The 17,808-nt window shown below is 36.5% G+C and overlaps 1 protein-coding gene and 1 non-coding gene across 5 annotated transcripts in view; both read right to left on the bottom strand.

The window, feature by feature from the left end:
- COP1 (COP1 E3 ubiquitin ligase) overlaps positions 1-17,808 on the bottom strand; it is a 284,440-nt gene that overhangs the window by 28,489 nt on the left and 238,143 nt on the right. The gene's annotated exons all lie outside the window — the stretch shown is intronic.
- Positions 11,664-11,804, bottom strand: LOC131747174 (small Cajal body-specific RNA 3). The gene has a single exon (XR_009332809.1). It is a non-coding gene; the product is annotated as a small Cajal body-specific RNA 3 (non-coding RNA).

Raw genomic sequence — 17,808 nt, 5'->3', positions numbered from 1 at the left:
AGGTTATAAACACAAAAATAAAAGTAGGGCCTTTTGCCTCATTCTTTTCTTTCTTTGAGGTGGGGTGAAAAGGTGGTAACATATGTATGCAAAATGCATCTTGAAAATTAAAATGGCTTTTCTCCTCATGTAGGAGTTCATGGATTCTGTGTACAGCTGAATCTGATTTTCATTCAGGATCCTATAGCCACACAACACTTTCAAATGAATTTGCCCTTTAAGCTTTTCTGTTTATTTATGAACTACAGTTGCCTTATGAGCATCCTCTTCCTCTCCTGTGAGATGAAATGCAAATATAATATGTAGAGATTCTTAGGAGGTTTTCTTCCATCAATGTTCTGTTAAGTGATACTATTCAATTGTCCAATGTTTCCACTCCTTTGTATTTCCTTCAAACCATCCCAAAGCCTTTATATACTTCCCTATGGTACCCTCTGATTTAAATACAAAGAAAGAGGGCTTCCCTGGTGGTGCAGTGGTTGAGAGTCCGCCTGCCGATGCAGGAGACACGGGTTCGTGCCCTGGTCCGGGAGGATCCCACATGCCGCGGAGCGGCTGGGCCCGTGAGCCATGGCCGCTGAGCCTGCGCGTCCGGAGCCTGTGCTCCGCAATGGGAGAGGCCACAACAGTGAGAGGCCCGCATACGGCAAAAAAAAAAAAAAATAAAAAATAAATAAATAAATAAATACAAAGAAAGAAAATACTCCAAGTGCTAACATTTTGTTGCTTCACCTTACGGAGCTGTAGTGGACTTCCTGGCAGGCAGAATCATTCTTCTATTAAAACCACTTATAGAGGTTCTCTTTTATCAAGTTTCTCTTGTTCTTTTTTTTTTTTTTAATCTAGGCTTACTGTCTTCAGGGACTCCAGGACCCAGGGTCAGTCTTTGCACAGCTATTTCACTTGTTCCACAAATAGTTTCTGAGCTCAGTGCCAGGCTCTAGCTTCAGTGCTGGGGATGCAGCCATGAGCAAAGCAGATGGAGCCTGCCCTCAAGGTCTTTTTTTTTTGTAATTTTTAAATTTTATTTTATTTTTTTATACAGCAGATTCTTATTAGTTATCCATTTTATACACATCAGTGTATACATGTCAATCCCAACAGCCCAATTCATCACACCACCATCCCCACCCCCTGCCACTTTCCCCCTTGGTGTCCATGTTTGTTCTCTACATCTGTGTCTCTATTTCTGCCCTGCAAACCGGTTCATCTGTACCATTTTTCTAGGTTCCACATATATGCATTAATATATGATGTTTTTCTCTTTCTTACTTCACTCTGTATGACAGTCTCTAGATCCATCCATATCTCAACAAATGACCCAATTTCATTCCTTTTTATGGCTGAGTAATATTCCATTGTATATATGTACCACATCTTCTTTATCCATTCGTCTGTTGATGGGCATTTAGGTTGCTTCCGTGACCTGGTTATTGTAAACAGTGTTGCAATAAACGTTGGGGTGCATGTGTCTTTTTGAATTATGGTTTTCTCTGGGTATATGACCAGTAGTGGGATTGCTGGGTCATACGATAATTCTATTTTTAGTTTTTTATGGAACCGCCATACTGTTCTCCATAGTGGCTATATCAATTTACATTCCCACCAACAGTGCAAGAGGGTTCCCTTTTCTCCACACCCTCTCCAGCATTTGTTGTTTGTAGATTTTCTGGTGATGCCCATTCTAACTGGTGTAAGGTGATACCTCATTGTAGTTTTGATTTGCATTTCTCTAATAATTAGTGATGTTGAGCAGCTTTTCATGTGCTTCTTGGCCATCCGTATGTCTTCTTTGGAGAAATGTCTATTTAAGTCTTTTGCCCATTTTCGAATTGGGCTGTTTTTTTTTTAATATTGAGCTGCATGAGCTGTTTATATATTTTGGAGATTAATCCTTTGTCCGTGGATTCGTTTGCAAATATTTCCTTCCATTCTCAGGGTTGTCTTTTCGTCTTGTTTATGGTTTCCTTTGCTGCGCAAAAGCACTGAAGTTTCATTAGGTCCCATTTGTCTGTTTTTGTTTTTATTTCCATTACTCTAGGAGGTGGAACAAAAAAGATCTCGCTGTGATTTATGTCAGAGTGTTCTTCCTATGTTTTCCTCTAAGAGTTTTATAGTGTCCGGTCTTACATTTAGGTGTCTAATCCATTTTGAGTTTATTTTTGTGTATGGTGTTAGGGAGAATTCTAATTTCATTCTTTTACAAGTAGCTGTCCAGTTTTCCTAGCACCACTTATTGAAGAGACTGTCTTTTCTCCATTGTATATCCTTGCCTCCTTTGTCATAGATTAGTTGACCATATGTGTGTGGGTTTATCTCTGGGCTTTCTATCCTGTTCCATTGATCTATATTTCTGTTTTTGTGCCAGAGTTTCTCTTGTTTTTGGATCTCGGAGTTACATGCATTTCACTTTTGTCTGGATCTGATTTATCAGGAGAGTCCCCCAATTTGCCCAGAGTGGTTATTTATCTTAATACAGACATAGATCTATGCTGCACATGGGGAGAGCCCACAGAAAGATATTCAAACATTGGCTCCAAGATGATCTCCAATGGTTTTTAAATAAATGCCACTGGTAAGACAAACAGGTTTTTTTTTGTCCCTGACCTTTCTTTCAGCATGTGGTTTTTCAGAAATGACTTAGTAAAAATGTATGTAAATATGTCTAAGAGAGAATGAATACAAAACCACAATCTATCAATAAGAGGTCCTGCTCTTTAAAATGTTACAGTCAGCCTTCCTGCATTCTATAAAGGACCTAAAACTGAGTGAATTCGTTGTTTGAACTGTATTTTCAAGACAAACAATAAATAAAGTTTGTGATCCTAGAATCTAAGGTTCTCATTTTACTTATCTCATTGTCTCATTTTACTATCTTACAGAGATAGTTACAAAAACAAAAACAAAGCACCCCAAAACAAAAAACAAACTTCTACCAACATCACATAACTATTTGTTGAGAACTATAGGCCAGTCACTTTGTTAAGGACTACATAAATTATTTCACTTAATCCACATACCAATCTGTTGTATCTATTACAGATATTAATCTATTTTTATCCTCAATTTACAAAGGAAAAACATGGTCTTAAAGGGACTTAATAACTTGTCCAAAACCATACACACAACTACAGCATGGCAAAGCTATAATCAACATATGGAGACTGATAAAATACACCAATTGATGGTTTTTAGCATATTGATTTAGTAAGTTTATCACATGACTGGCCCTCACCTGAATTTATATACTCAGAAGGGAAGGAGAAAAGAGTTTTAGGTGAGCATTTGATATGTATGGGAGAACCTCAGCTCTCAGACATTATATATGGATATTACATCTCAAGTCTCATATACCTAGATTCCTAAAAGGCTTATTATACAAAGAATATAGTCTTTTATTTATCTCCCCACATGTATGGTTTCAAGTAATATCATTAGAGAAAAGGACTTGGCAACAGAAATAAGGTGGAAGGGAGTATACTATGTAGCCAGTACAGACAGTGGCAGTGCCAGGCTAATACCCACCCCTCAAACCCAATTTAAGATCTTGGAGACTGGAGTTTCTTCATCACAAGGGAACACTTTCAAGATTACCCAGTTAAACACAAATGCTCTCTTTCCTCCCCACTGATATCCTCTCTTAGGATGATACTGGGTCCCTTTCTAATCCCAAACTATAAAGACTATTATGAATAGAAACATATAGTCATAATCTATGATTAACAGAATAATGGGTCATTATTTTAGTAAAATATATTACCTCATCACATTTCAACTCTTTTTGATTCGTTTAAACAAATATTTACTTTTTTTTTTTTTTTGGTGGTACGCGGGCCTCTCACCGTTGTGGCCTCTCCCGCTGCGGGGCACAGGCTCCAGACGCGCAGGCCCAGCGGCCATGGCTCACGGGCCCAGCAGCTCCGCGGCATGCGGGATCCTCCCGGACCGGGGCACGAACCCGTGTCCCCTGCATCGGCAGGCGGATTCTCAACCATTGCGCCACCAGGGAAGCCCCTAAACAAATATTTACTTTTATAACTAACTTATCTAATAGGAGGAAATGAATTATACTGCTAATCAAAAGAACTTCTAGATTTGCTGGCTGGCTTATTATATTTTCAATTCTAAAATTCTTAAGCTTTATAAATAAGAGTTTTCTATAAATAATGGAAGTATTCCATGTTGAAGATTTTTTATAATCATTCTAAGACAAAGTGGACCAGATATTTTTATGGCAAACAGATGGTGTTCTAGGTGCTGGATATCTCTTACATTGCATGACTAGATTTAAGAAACAGTAGCATTAATCAAACAGAAAACATAAGTGCATATGAAATTCAAATTTTATCTAAAAGGTAAAAGAGCCAAAGGTGATCATGAATATAAACACAAAATGATAGCCCATTAAATTTTACCACTGGAATCTGTCTGTACCAAATAAATATGAAAATCAGCATTCATTAAACATAATTTGGTATAACGTGCTTTTCTCTCTGGGAATACAGCCATATACACATATACAGATTAGTCTAGTGAGTATAATTTCTTTGTAGGGCTTCCGCTAAGATGTTTGGCTATTTTGAAAGTCTAACTTAATACACTAAGAACTTACTCAAACTTCAAAGTAGTAAGAAATCATGTCTAAGTGTCCGTTTGGAAAGATATGTATGTATAGACAGACACAGACACACACAAACAGAGGAAGGAATCACCTACCTACCTACTCCAGAATCACCAGATTACCATATTTCCTCTCTGCCCCCAACTTACTTGTTTTCTGATAAGACTTAATCATTTTTTTGGTATCCGAAGGAACTTGCACTCACAATTAGAACATACCTAATATGTACTGTTATCAAGGGTGGTTATCAAATATTTTAAAAACTTTAGCCAGACTCATCAAGTAAAAAAGAAAAAGGGCCCAAATAAATAAAATCAGAAATGAAAGAGAAGTTACAACCAACACTAAAGAAATAACAAAGGATCATAAGAAATTACTATGAACAATTATACACTAATAAAATGGACAACACAGAAGAAATGGTTAAATTCCTAGAAATGTACACTCTCCCAACACTGAATCAGAAAGAAATACAGAATATGAACAGACCAATTACCAGTAATGAAATCGAATGAGTAATAAAGAAAATTCCCAACAAACAGAAGTCCAGGATCAGATGGATTCACATGTGAATTCCACCAAACATTTAAAGATGAATCAATGCCTATACTTCTCAAACTATTCTAAAAAGCTGAAGAGGAAGGAATGCTTCAGAAGCATTCTACAAGGCCAGCATCACGCTGAAACCAAACCCAGACAAAAGTATCACAAGAAAAAGAAAAGTACAGGCCAGTATCACTGATTAACACAGATGCAACAATCCTTGACAATATATTAACAAACTGAATTCAACAATACATTAAAATGATCATATAGCATGAACAAGTGGGATTTATCCCAAGGACACAAAGATGGCTCAATATCTGCAAATCAATGTGCACAACACATGAACAAACTGAAGAATAAAAATCATATGATCATCTCCATAGATGCAGAGAACGCTTTTGACGAAATTCAACATCCAATTACCATAAAAACTCTCAACAAAGTGGGTACAGAGGGAACATATCTCAACATAACAAAGGCCATATAAGACAAACCTACACCCAACATCTTACTCAACAGTGAAAAACTGAAAGCATTTACTCTAAGATAAGGAACAAGACAAGGATGCGCACTTTTGTCGCTTTAATCCAACATAGTATTGGAAGTCCTAGCCATGGCAAACAGAGAAGAAAAGGAAATAAGAGGAATTCAAATTGGAAAAGAAGTAAAACTGTCACTGTTTGCAGATGACATGATACTATACACAGAAAATCCTAAAGATGCTACCAGAAAACTACTAGAGCTCGTCAATGAATTTGGTAAAGTTGCAGGATACAAAATAAATATATAGACATCTGTTGTATTTCTACCTATAAATAAAAAACTATCACGAGACTGAACCAGGAAGAAATAGAAAACATAAACAGACCAATCACAAGCACTGAAATTGAAACTGTGATTAAAAATCTTCCAGCAAACAAAAGACCAGGACCAGACGGCTTCACAGGCGAACTCTATCAAACATTTAGAGAAGAGCTAACACCTGTCCTTCTCAAACTCTTCCAAAATATAGCAGAGGAAGGAACACTTCCAAACTCGTTCTACGAGGCCACCATCATCCTGATACCAAAACCAGACAAAGATATCATAAAGAAAGAAAAGTACAGGCCAATATCACTGATGAACACAGATGCAAAAATCCTCAACAAAATACTAGGAAACAGAAACTAACAGCACATTAAAAGGATCATACACCATGATCAAGTGGGGTTTACCCCAGGAATGCAAGGATTCTTCAATATATGCAAATCGATCAATGTGATAAATCATATAAACAAATTGAAGGAGAAAAACCATATAATCATCTCAATAGATGCAGAAAAAGCTTTTGACAAAATTCAACACTGATTTATGATAAAAACCTTCCACAAAGTAGGCATAGAGAGAACTTACCTCAACATAATAAAGGCCATATATGACAAACCCACAGCCAACATCGTTCTCAGTGGCGAAAAACTGAAACCATTTCCACTAAGATCAGGAACAAGACAAGGCTGTCCACTCTCACCACTATTATTCAACATAGTTTTGGAAGTTTTAGCCACAGCAATCAGAGAAGAAAAAGAAATAAAAGGAATCCAAATCAGAAAAGAAGAAGTAAAACTGTCACTGTTTGCAGATCACACTACACTACACATAGAGAATCCTAAAGAGGCTACCAGAAAACTACTTGAGCTAATCAATGAATTTGGTAAAGTAGCAGGATACAAAATTAATGCACAGAAATCTTTTGCATTCCTATACACTAATGATGAAAAATCTGAAAGAGAAATTAGGAAAACACTCCCATTTACCACTGCAACAAAAAGAACAAAATACCTAGGAATAAACCTACCTAAGGAGGCAAAAGAACTATATGCAGAAAACTATAAGACACTGATGAAAGAAATTAAAGATGATACAAACAGATGGAGAGATATACCTTGTTCTTGGATTGGAAGAATCAATATTGTGAAAATGACTATACTACCTAAAGCAATCTACAGATTCAATGCAATCTCTATCAAACTACCAATGGCATTTTTCACAGAACTAGAACAAAAAATTTCACAATTTGTATGGAACTACAAAAGATCCCGAATAGCCAAAGCAGTCTTGAGAAAGAAAAACAAGAGCTGGAGGAATCAGGCTCCCTGACTTCAGACTATACTACAAAGCTACAGTAATCAAGACAATATGGTACTGGCACAAAAACAGAAATATAGATCAATGGAACAGGATAGAAAGCCCAGAGATAAACCCATGCACATATGGTCACCTAATTTATGAGTGACCTCTTCAATAAGTGGTGCTGGGAAAACTGGACAGCTACATGTAAAAGAATGAAATTAGAACACTCCTAACATCATACACAAAAATAAACTCAAAATGGATTAAAGACCTAAATGTAAGGCCAGAGACTATAAAACTCTTAGAGGAAAATATACACAGAACACTCTATGACATAAATCACAGCAAGATCCTTTTTGATGCACCTCCTAGAGAAATGAAAATAAAAATGAAAATAAACAAATGGGACCTAGTGAAACTTAAAGCTTTTGCACAACAAAGGAAACCATAAACAAGATGAAAGGACAACCTTCAGAATGGGAGAAAATATCTGCAAATGAAGCAACTGACAGAGGATTTATCTCCAAAATTTACAAGTAGCTCCTGCAGCTCAATATCAAAACAACAAACAACCTAATCCAAAAATGGGCCGATGATGTAAATAGACATATCTCCAAAGAAGATATACAGATTGCCAACAAACACATGAAAGAATGCTCAACATCAGTAATCATTAGAGAAATGCAAATCAAAACTACAATGACGTATCATCTCACACGAGTCAGAATGGCTATCATCAAAAAATCTACAAACAATAAATGCTGGAGAGGGTGTGGAGAAAAGGGAACCCTCTTGCACTGTTGGTGGGAATGTAAATTGATATAGCCACTATGGAGAACAGTATGGAGGTCCCTTTAAAAACCAAAAATAGAACTACCATACAACCCAGCAATCCCACTACTGGGCATACACCTTGAGAAAACCATAATTTAGAAGGAGTCATGTACCACAATGTTCACTGCAGCACTATTTACAATAGCCAGAACATGGAAGCAACCTAAATGTCCATTGACAGATGAATGGATAAGCAAGATGTGGCACATACATACAATGGAATATTACTCAGCCATAAAAAGAAATGAAATTGAGTTATCTGTAGTGACATGGATGGACCCAGACACTGTCATACAGAGTGAAGTAAGTCAGAAAAAGAAAAACATATACCATATGCTAACACATATATATGGAGTCTAAAAAGAAAAAAAAGGCTCTGAAGAACCTAGGGGCAGGACAGGAATAAAGATGCAGACGTAGAGAATGGACTTGAGGACACAGGGAGGGGGAAGGGTAAGCTGGGACAAAGTGAGAGAGTGGCATGGACATGTATATACTACCAAATGTAAAACAGATAGCTAGTTGAAGTAGTCGCATAGCACAGGGAGATCAGCTCCGTGCTTTGTGACCACCTAGAGAGGTGAGATAGGGAGGGTGGCAGGGAGACGCAAGAGGGAGGAGATATGGTGATATATGTATATGTATAGCTGATTCACTTTGTTATAAAGCAGAAACTAACACACCACTGTAAAGCAATTATACTTCAATAAAGTAGTTTAAAAAAAAACTATCAGAACGAGGAACTAAGAAAACAATTCCATTTACAATTGCATCAAAAAGAATAAAATAGTTGGGAATAAATCTAAGGAGGTTTAAAAAAAAATCTGTATTTGGAAAACTATAAGAGACTGATAAAAGAAATTGAAGATGACACAAACAAAAAGAAAAATATACCATGCTCATGGATTAGAAGAATATTGTTAAAATGGCCATACTAACCCAAGGCAATCTACAGATTCAATGCAATTCCTATCAAAACAGCAATGGCATTTTTCACAGAACTAGAACAAAAACGTCTAAAATTTGTATGGAAACACAAAAGACTCCAAAGCAGTCTTGGGAAAGAAGAACAAAAGCTAGAGGTATCACGCTACCTGATTTCAAACTATGCTAGAAAGTTATACTAATCAAAACAGTATGGTCCTGGCATAAAAAGAGATATAGATCAATGCAACAGAATAGAGAGCCCAGAAATAAACCCACGCTTATATGGTAACTTATTCTATGACAAAGGAGGGAAGAATATACAATGGGGAAAAGAAAGCCTCTGTAGTAAACAGTGTTGAAAACACTGGACAACTAAGTGCAAAAAAATGAAACTGGACAACTTTCTCACACCGTACACTCAAAATGGATTAAAGACTTAAATGTAAGAGCTAAAACCATAAAGCTTGTGGACGAAAACATAGGCAGTATGCTCTTTGACATCAGTCTTAGCAATAGTTTTTTGGATATGTCTCCTCAGATGAGGGAAAGGAAAAGTAAACAAATGGAACTATACCAAACTAAAAAGCTTTTGCATAGTGAAGGAAACCAGCAACAAAACAAAGTGGCAGCCTACTGAATGGGAGAAGATGTTTGCAAATTATATATCTGATATGGGTTAATATCCAAAATATACTAAGAACTAATACAACTCAACATTGAAAAATAACAATCTGGTTAAAAAATGAGCAGTACACCTGAACTTACATTTTTCCAAAGACAACATAAAAATGGCAAACAGACACATAAAAAGATGTAATCACTAGTCATCAGGAAAATGCAAATAAAAACCACAGTGACATATCACGTCACACCTGTTAAAACAGCTATTATTAAAAAGAGAACAAATAATTGCTGGCAAGGATGTGGAGAAAAGGGAACCCTCCTGTGTCATTGATGGGAATGTAAACTGGTCTAGCCACTATGGAAACAGTATGGAAAACAGTTCCTCAAAAAAATTAACAATTTAACTACCATAGGATCCAGCAATTCCACTTCTAAGTATTTTCCTACAGGACACAAAAACATTAATTTGAAAAGATATATGCACCCCCATGTTCACTGCAGCATTATTTACAATAGCAAAGATATGGAAGCAACCTAAGTGCCCATCAATAGATGAATGGATAAAGATGTGGCATGCACGCATGCACACACACGTGCACGCACACACACACACACACACAACAGGATATTACTCAGCCATAAAAAAGAATGAAATCTTGCCATTTGCGACAACATGGATGGATCTAGAGAGTATTATGCTAAATAAGTCAGACACAGAAAGACAAATACTGTATGATTTCCCTCATATGTGAAATGTAAAAAAAAAAATAAAGGAACAAAATAACAAAACAGAAACAGATTAACAGGTACAGAGAACAAACTGGTGGTTGCCAGAGTGGAGGGGTGTTGGAGGATGAGTGAAACAGATAAGGGAGATTAAGAGGTACAGACTTCCAGTTATAAAATAAATGAGTCATGGGATTGTAATATTCAGCACAGGAATATAATCAGTAATATAATAACTTTGTATGTGACAGATGTTAACTAGACTTATCATGGTGATCATTTTGTAATGTATGAAAATATCAAATCACTATGTTGAACAACTGAAACCAATGTAATATTGTAAGTCAATTATACTTCAATTAAAAAAAATGTAACAACAGGCATAGGCACCAACCTATCATAAAAAATAGTACAGCTATACCATTACATATCTGATTGTCCCTGTTTTTAGTATATCCTTGGCCATAAAAGTGTAGAGCAAAAATAACATAAGTGAGTAAAAAATCATGAAATAGTTTATTAAAATGAAGATCAGAGTAGATAAGGACTTCTAAAGAGCCTAGAAAAATAAGACTACTTATTCAACAATGGTCTAATGCAATAACCGGTCAGAATCAGAAATTTGGGATTTCAGAACCACCAACAAGGATTCTCACACAATTAGTTATAAATAAACCCAGCAATGGCTTACATACCCTGGTGCTGTATATCACACCTCAGTGCATTAGAAATGCCATGGCAGCTCCTTCTCCTGTTACTGTACCCCTCCCCACAACTTACTGCAGAACACACACGATGAAAAACTAAGATTTCAAATTTAGTACTAGGTTAATAATTGGTAGCAAGCTTTTCCCTGGAAACAGTCGTTCCTGAAATTTGGTTATAGACTTATAAGATTACATAAACTGTATTTTGGAAAAATCACTTTCTTAATGACAAATCAATTCTTAATGATTCATGGAAACTAACTCTAAATAGCTTCATATCTAAAATATTGACTGACCTTTTCTGATAACCCTGAATTAGTTAAGCCAATGTGGTCCCTCAGAAAAATAATATTTCTGTGTTCATTCTACTTCCTGGTTATAGTTTCCTTAATCAAACAAACAAATAATAATATCTATTTTTTAGAAACGGTAATATACCTCAAAAACTAGTTAAGATGGATGCAGAAGTAACCACATCTGGTAGTCTGTTAATAATGTAGTACACTTAATCAGTAGAGATAGTAAACAAAATGGCAAGGAAAGCAGTACTTGGAGTGCTGGTTTTAAAGGCTGTATGGAGGGGAACGATCAGACTTAGCCAGCTGTCCTAAGCCAGACAGAGACCTCCATGTTAATGTAGGATCACTGCAATTTGTAGACAAAAGGCATTTTTTCATTTGTCCACATGGTTGGTTCCTGCAGGTTCCATTTTGGCTGTACTTCATTATTAAGAAGGCTCTTGTTATACAGTCTTTTCTATACCAACCTCCTGTCTGCATCAAATCCTCATTTTAAATACACTTTTAATGCATTCAAATAAACTACAGGAAAATTAAAAACAAAAACAAACCCCCCCAAAAAACATCATGATTCAGAGAATAGAAAGATTAAAAAGGTACACTTAGGGCTTCCCTGGTGGCACAGTAGTTGAGAATCCGCCTGCAGGGGACATGGGTTCGTGCCCCGGTCCGCGAAGATCCCACATGCCGCGGAGCGGCTGGGCCCGTGAGCCATGGCCACTGAGCCTGTGAGTCTGGAGCCTGTGCTCCACAACGGGAGAGGCCACAACAATGAGAGGCCCGTGTACCACAAAAAAAAAAAAAAAAGTACACTTAGCATACAAACTCAAAATGATCCTTATTCAGGAAGAAAAGGTTGTAAAAATCATGTACAAGAGAAAGAGGATTGAAATACACAAAAATATCACATCATTTTCACGCCTTTCCTTCGTTCCAAATCTTTTCTAAGTCTTCTCCCTTCTCACCAAGCAGCCTAATCAACTTAATTTTCCTTGCAATGCCAGACAACTTCCCTCATGTATCAACACCTCTTGACCTTGGAAGCGCTCCTGAATAAAACTTGAGAACAAGGTGCTTGCAATGGCATATCTGACAGGGAAAAATGACTCTTTGTTGCTGATTAATATAAAGGAGGGACTCTGAGCTTGGAACTATGCATTTCTAAGGGCGCTATTTGCAAAATTCCTCTAGAGTACTCTGGCAAAGCTGTTCCAAGAATTCTGTACTATCTTAGGAATACCATGTAACGCAGTAGAAACAGCAATTAATTTAAGACAAGGAGAACTGGACCTGCATTTTGGTTCTGCCATACTACTGTACAACCCTCTTAGAAACTCAATTTCTTCAACTATAAAACAGATAATCTGGGCTTCCCTGGTGGCACAGTGGTTGAGGGTCCACCTGCCGATGCAGGGACATGGGTTCGTGCCCCAGTCCGGGAGGATCCCACGTGCCGTGGAGCAGCTGGGCCCATGAGCCATGGCCGCTGGGCCTGTGCGTCCAGAGTCTGTGCCCCGCAACGGGAGAGGCCACAGCACTGAGAGGTCTGAGTACCGCAAAACAAACAAACAAACAAAAGAAAACCCCCCAAATCAGATAATCTTAAGTGCTTCATAGAATTTTTATGAAGACTCAAAGAAAACCCAGTAACGTACCTAACCAAAAAAGATCTGGCATATTTTAGGCACCAAAAAAATAAGTGGCAGTTTTTCTTATTAAGACGCTGTAACCTAAATTTCTTTACAATTAAAGGGCAGTTTTCTCAAGTATGACTGTACTACTGTATTATTTTCATCACCAGATTTATGATCTTATAAAATTGATTAAAAACATAATGTAGACTCTCCAGATTAAGACTTAAATTTTTTCTTAACTGTAACTCTTTCCTAGAAAATGAAGTAGCTTTTCTTATGGCAGTTGCTAGTGTTGACATTTTTTGCTCTCAGAGTAGAAGCAAGAAATGTAACTAAGGCAACACTAATGAAGTACAACCTTAGAGAAAAATATACTTGAATGACAGCTGGTACAGTGCATTCTATAAGTGCATGAGTACCTGTGAGAAACCACAAACCAAGGAAATGAAATGGTTAAGAGAGGGATAGAAAAGTAGAGGTTGGGTTGGGACAGGATGAGAGGATTTAGATAAATGGGAGAGAGAGGACAAGGCAATATAGACACATAAGGAACAACGAGCACAAGTTCAGAGATAAAAATAGGAATAGGATGGGACAGTGAAGAAACTTTTCTAATAGATATTTTGTGCTTAAAAAAAACAGAAATAAGCTTGGACAAGTAGCATTATTCTAGATTCTCAAAAATCTTGAACACAGGCAACAGTTTAGATATGACGCCTAAGATCAAATACATAAGGAAAAAGGAATCATTAAAGAAGCAAAGAGAGGAGTAACAATTAAAAATCATGTCTATGATTATACTTATTTTAAAGGTTGACCTCTTAATTAATTACTACTAAATTTAATTGAGCTAACCTTTGAATAAGTTCTTCTATCATACTTTTTTCTATAATTGGAATTGGACTTTTTAAAGGCTCATATTTAATAATGAGGGCAAAATATATATATTCTTTACTAGATAAAGGTATCTGAAGTGGAAAAAGTTAAAATAATTGACAAATTCAGGTAATATATTTATCAAAATTTCCCCTAATTTTTAATGAGGGCCAAATATACAAGTTGGAGTTACATGCAAATATTGAGTTTGAAAGAAACTTTTCTGGATCAATCAAAGGCAATAGTAATAAGCAATGTTTAACTCTATCTGAATTCTTCTGTAAAATGATTAAGGACATGAAGGGATTAGAAGTAATATTAAGGACATGAAGGCATTAGAAGTAATCTATGGGAGTGGGGGTAAAAGAAGAAACAGGAATGAGGAGATGAAATGCATAAATGAATGAAAAGAGACAAATATAGGAGATATTTGAAAAAAAGTATTGTCGTTTGATGAATAATTAGAAAAAAAGATAGGTTGATAAAAATCTAATTTGTTAAATTCAACAAATATTTACAAAGCAAATACAAAAAGGGGGAAAAACTCAAAAACTGATATCTTACAGCACTTTACTACATATGAATTCCATGAGTAGTGTGTTAAAAATGGAGGTTCTGGAGCTTCTGGCTTGGTGATACATGGAAGTGATGAGAAGATGGCTTGCGCAGAGAGGGCATGGAAGCCCCATGCCTTACACCCCCACCAATACCTTTCCCTATGCATCTTTTCCACTTGGCTGTTCCTGAGTTGTATCCTTTATCATATTGATAAACACTTGGTCAAATTAGGCTGATTAAACATAAGGATGTGGGGCGTTTTGGGAGATAGATCTTTGCCTTTTGGGAGATAGATCTTTGACTTAAAGCTCTGATGAGCTTTAAGATCCTGATTTTCCAGAGCACCAGAAGAATGTTCTAGCCTTTATTTCTGCCACTGAGGAGATCAACAAGAACCCCAGCCTACTACCCAATGCTTCCCTTACAGTTGGTCTTTAGAGTTTCCAAAGTGACCAACTTCCAAAGGAACCTTGGAAAGCCTCCTTATGTGGCTCTTGGAAGGGTTTGAGATAGTATCTAATTACTTATGTGAAATGAAGAACAGGTCTGTGGTGGTCACTGTTAGAAACACATTAGAAACACTTTTTCCCCCTTCCCAGATTAAAACACTACTGGATCTCTATAAATTACCACAAGGCTGATTATGTAGGGAATGAAAATCTGCTTCTTTCATGTAATTCTAGGCTTTTTAATAAAATGAAAGAGAATTATGCATCCCATAAAAAAAAAAACAAAAAATGGAGCTTCCTGGGTCTCTCCCTCAAACTCTAGCTTAGTAAGTCTGGGGTTTAGAAATTTGCATTTTTAATACATAACCCAGGTAATTAGTAATTCTGAAGTAGATGATCAGTAGACCATACTTTGAAAAACACTAGTATAGATACTGGAAACTGTCTATAAATGTTGAACTCAAAGAAAGGAGAAATCTGCATCTTCCTACTTTTGGTCAGGGGGCTGGTGAGAGGGGAGTAGAGAGAAAAGATTTACTTGTTTGTCTGTTTGTTTGTTTTAATTTACTGAGTGCCTATTTACCAGATCTCATGCAAGGCCAACATAATACCAAGATAAATAGGACAAGACTTCTTAACCTATGAAAGCTTTTGAGTTCAACGAGAATGATTATACATGTAAAGGTTATTCGTAATACTTTTACAAACCTATATAAATTTATTTGGTTAAAAGATATTATATTCAGTACTGGTATTTGAATTACACAAGTGGCTCACAGAAATTGAGAAGTAAAGTTAACTTCCCAAATGGAAATCTATGAGAATTTTTAAAAGAAATAAAATGGAATGGGAAACAATATTGGGTTGTTACCTATACTAGTGTAGTTTACATACACTAGTAATTGTCTTATTCTTCTCTTTCCTTTCAGTCTCCTATTTTAAACTAGTCCATGAAAGTGTAAAGTACATGAAATCAGCACAACTTCACAGAATACAGTTTTGAACTCTTTGCCTACTTTTCAAGTGACATTATACCACCAAAGGGTTCAAGTAAATCTAAGGTAAAGAGTTTTTTGAATAATGAAAATTATTCAAAAAATGTTGACCTTTACTGTATGCAGAGCCACAAGTTCTTGAACATTACACATTTAAAGATATTTACTGTTTATGAAGTGATGGGTAAAAAAAAGATAAGAGCTGTTCTTATAGGGTAACTCTGTAAGATTTAGAGATAAGGAAAAATACAATGGACTTCCTTATGAATCAGGAGCTCCCTGTCACCAAAAGTGTTCAAAAAGTTTGAAGGATACTCCATTAGAAATATGATATAAATCATTTCAACGATGGGCAAAAGGTACGGCTTGATGAATCAAATGGCAGTCATCCACTCAAAGAATGTGCCACTACTTTTGTGGCTACAAAACCCAGCACTGTACTTAAAGGGCTTCCAGTCTAATGACATTACAATATGTAACAAATAGAGGTGCAGGAAAGGGTAACAAGGCACAGTGAGCAGCAAAGTCAAAGGCACAAAGGTTAAAATTCAAAAAAACAAACAAAAAACTCCATCGGGGTGTTTGGGGACCTATAAGCAGTTCAGTGTTGCTGAGGTATATATTAATGCCTATGCAAGTGGTAGGTGACCATACTGGAGAGGTAGGTGGGGGGCCTGATGAAGGAGGGTGTTGTTAGATGTCACATCAAGAAGCTTAGATTTTATTCTGTAAGCACTGGGACTCCACTGAAGGAGTTTAAGCAGCACAGGGTAAATGAGCCTGGGACTACTGAGAAGTAACTGCAGGCAATTAATGAAAGCCTGAATTAGTGGTGTCAGAGTAGCAGGAGTAGAAATGGATAATGGATTCAAGATATGTTAAAAAGAAAATGAGGGGCTTCCTAGGTGGTGCAGTGGTTGAAAGTCCGCCTGCTGATGCAGGGGACACGGGTTTGTGCCCCGGTCCAGGAAGATCCCACATGCCGCGGAGCGGCTGGGCCCGTGAGCCATGGCCACTGAGCCTGCGCGTCCGGAGCCTGTGCTCCGCAACAGGAGAGGCCACAGCAGTGAGAGGCCTGCATACCACAAAAAAAAAAAAAAAAAAAAAGAAAAGAAAAGAAAATGAGATCGCATTTGTGCTTAGATCACATACCAAAACTTAAGATTCCAGTTTTTAATGGTTAAAACTTTGTACTTGAATAAATTTGACTTTGAATTTATAAAATGCCAAAGAATAGGACTGTGCTTAATAAAATTTTAAAAAATCAATCCAACATTTCCTGTGATAGTAAATCATAGCAATAGCCTATATTATTGGAATTTCTCAGCAATTCATAAGTAGAATGTCAAATTGGCATGAATGTGTGTCTTCACATCTGTCAGTTGCATAAAATAAATCTGGCAAATTTTTATAGAAACACCCAATATTTGAGATTAAATAATCAAAAAGTTCCTAATGGTTAAGTTCCTAATGGTTAAGATCAGGTCACATCACAATTTCTGGATAGCCTAAATATTTTCCTCACACTTTTAAAATTCTTGCCTCTGGCTAAATTTATATTGAGACTTTCATTAGAAAACTAATTTCAAATAGATGATTCCATTGCCACTACCAATTCAGATACTGGGTTGCCTTTTGTAATTGAGATTACTTTTGTCACTAGACCGAATGATTACATGTGATATGGGGGGGGGGGGTTACAGTTGGATATATACTCTAAATCATATTTTGAAAAAGTAATCATCTCTAAAATGTTATAAGAAATAAAACATCTATCTACTCTTAACATAATTCAGAAATATGCTGACAATACACAAGTTTAAAGAGCAAGAACAGAAGTCTATGATAATTGATTATTAAAAACCCTTTATATTTATTTATATCTGTAGATGTAATATGAGTC

This window comes from Kogia breviceps, chromosome 1 (assembly GCF_026419965.1).
Source record: "Kogia breviceps isolate mKogBre1 chromosome 1, mKogBre1 haplotype 1, whole genome shotgun sequence".
NCBI classification, from domain to species: domain Eukaryota; kingdom Metazoa; phylum Chordata; class Mammalia; order Artiodactyla; family Physeteridae; genus Kogia; species Kogia breviceps.
Note: the sequence above shows the minus strand (reverse complement) of the source record. Positions and strands in the feature narration are given on the sequence as shown.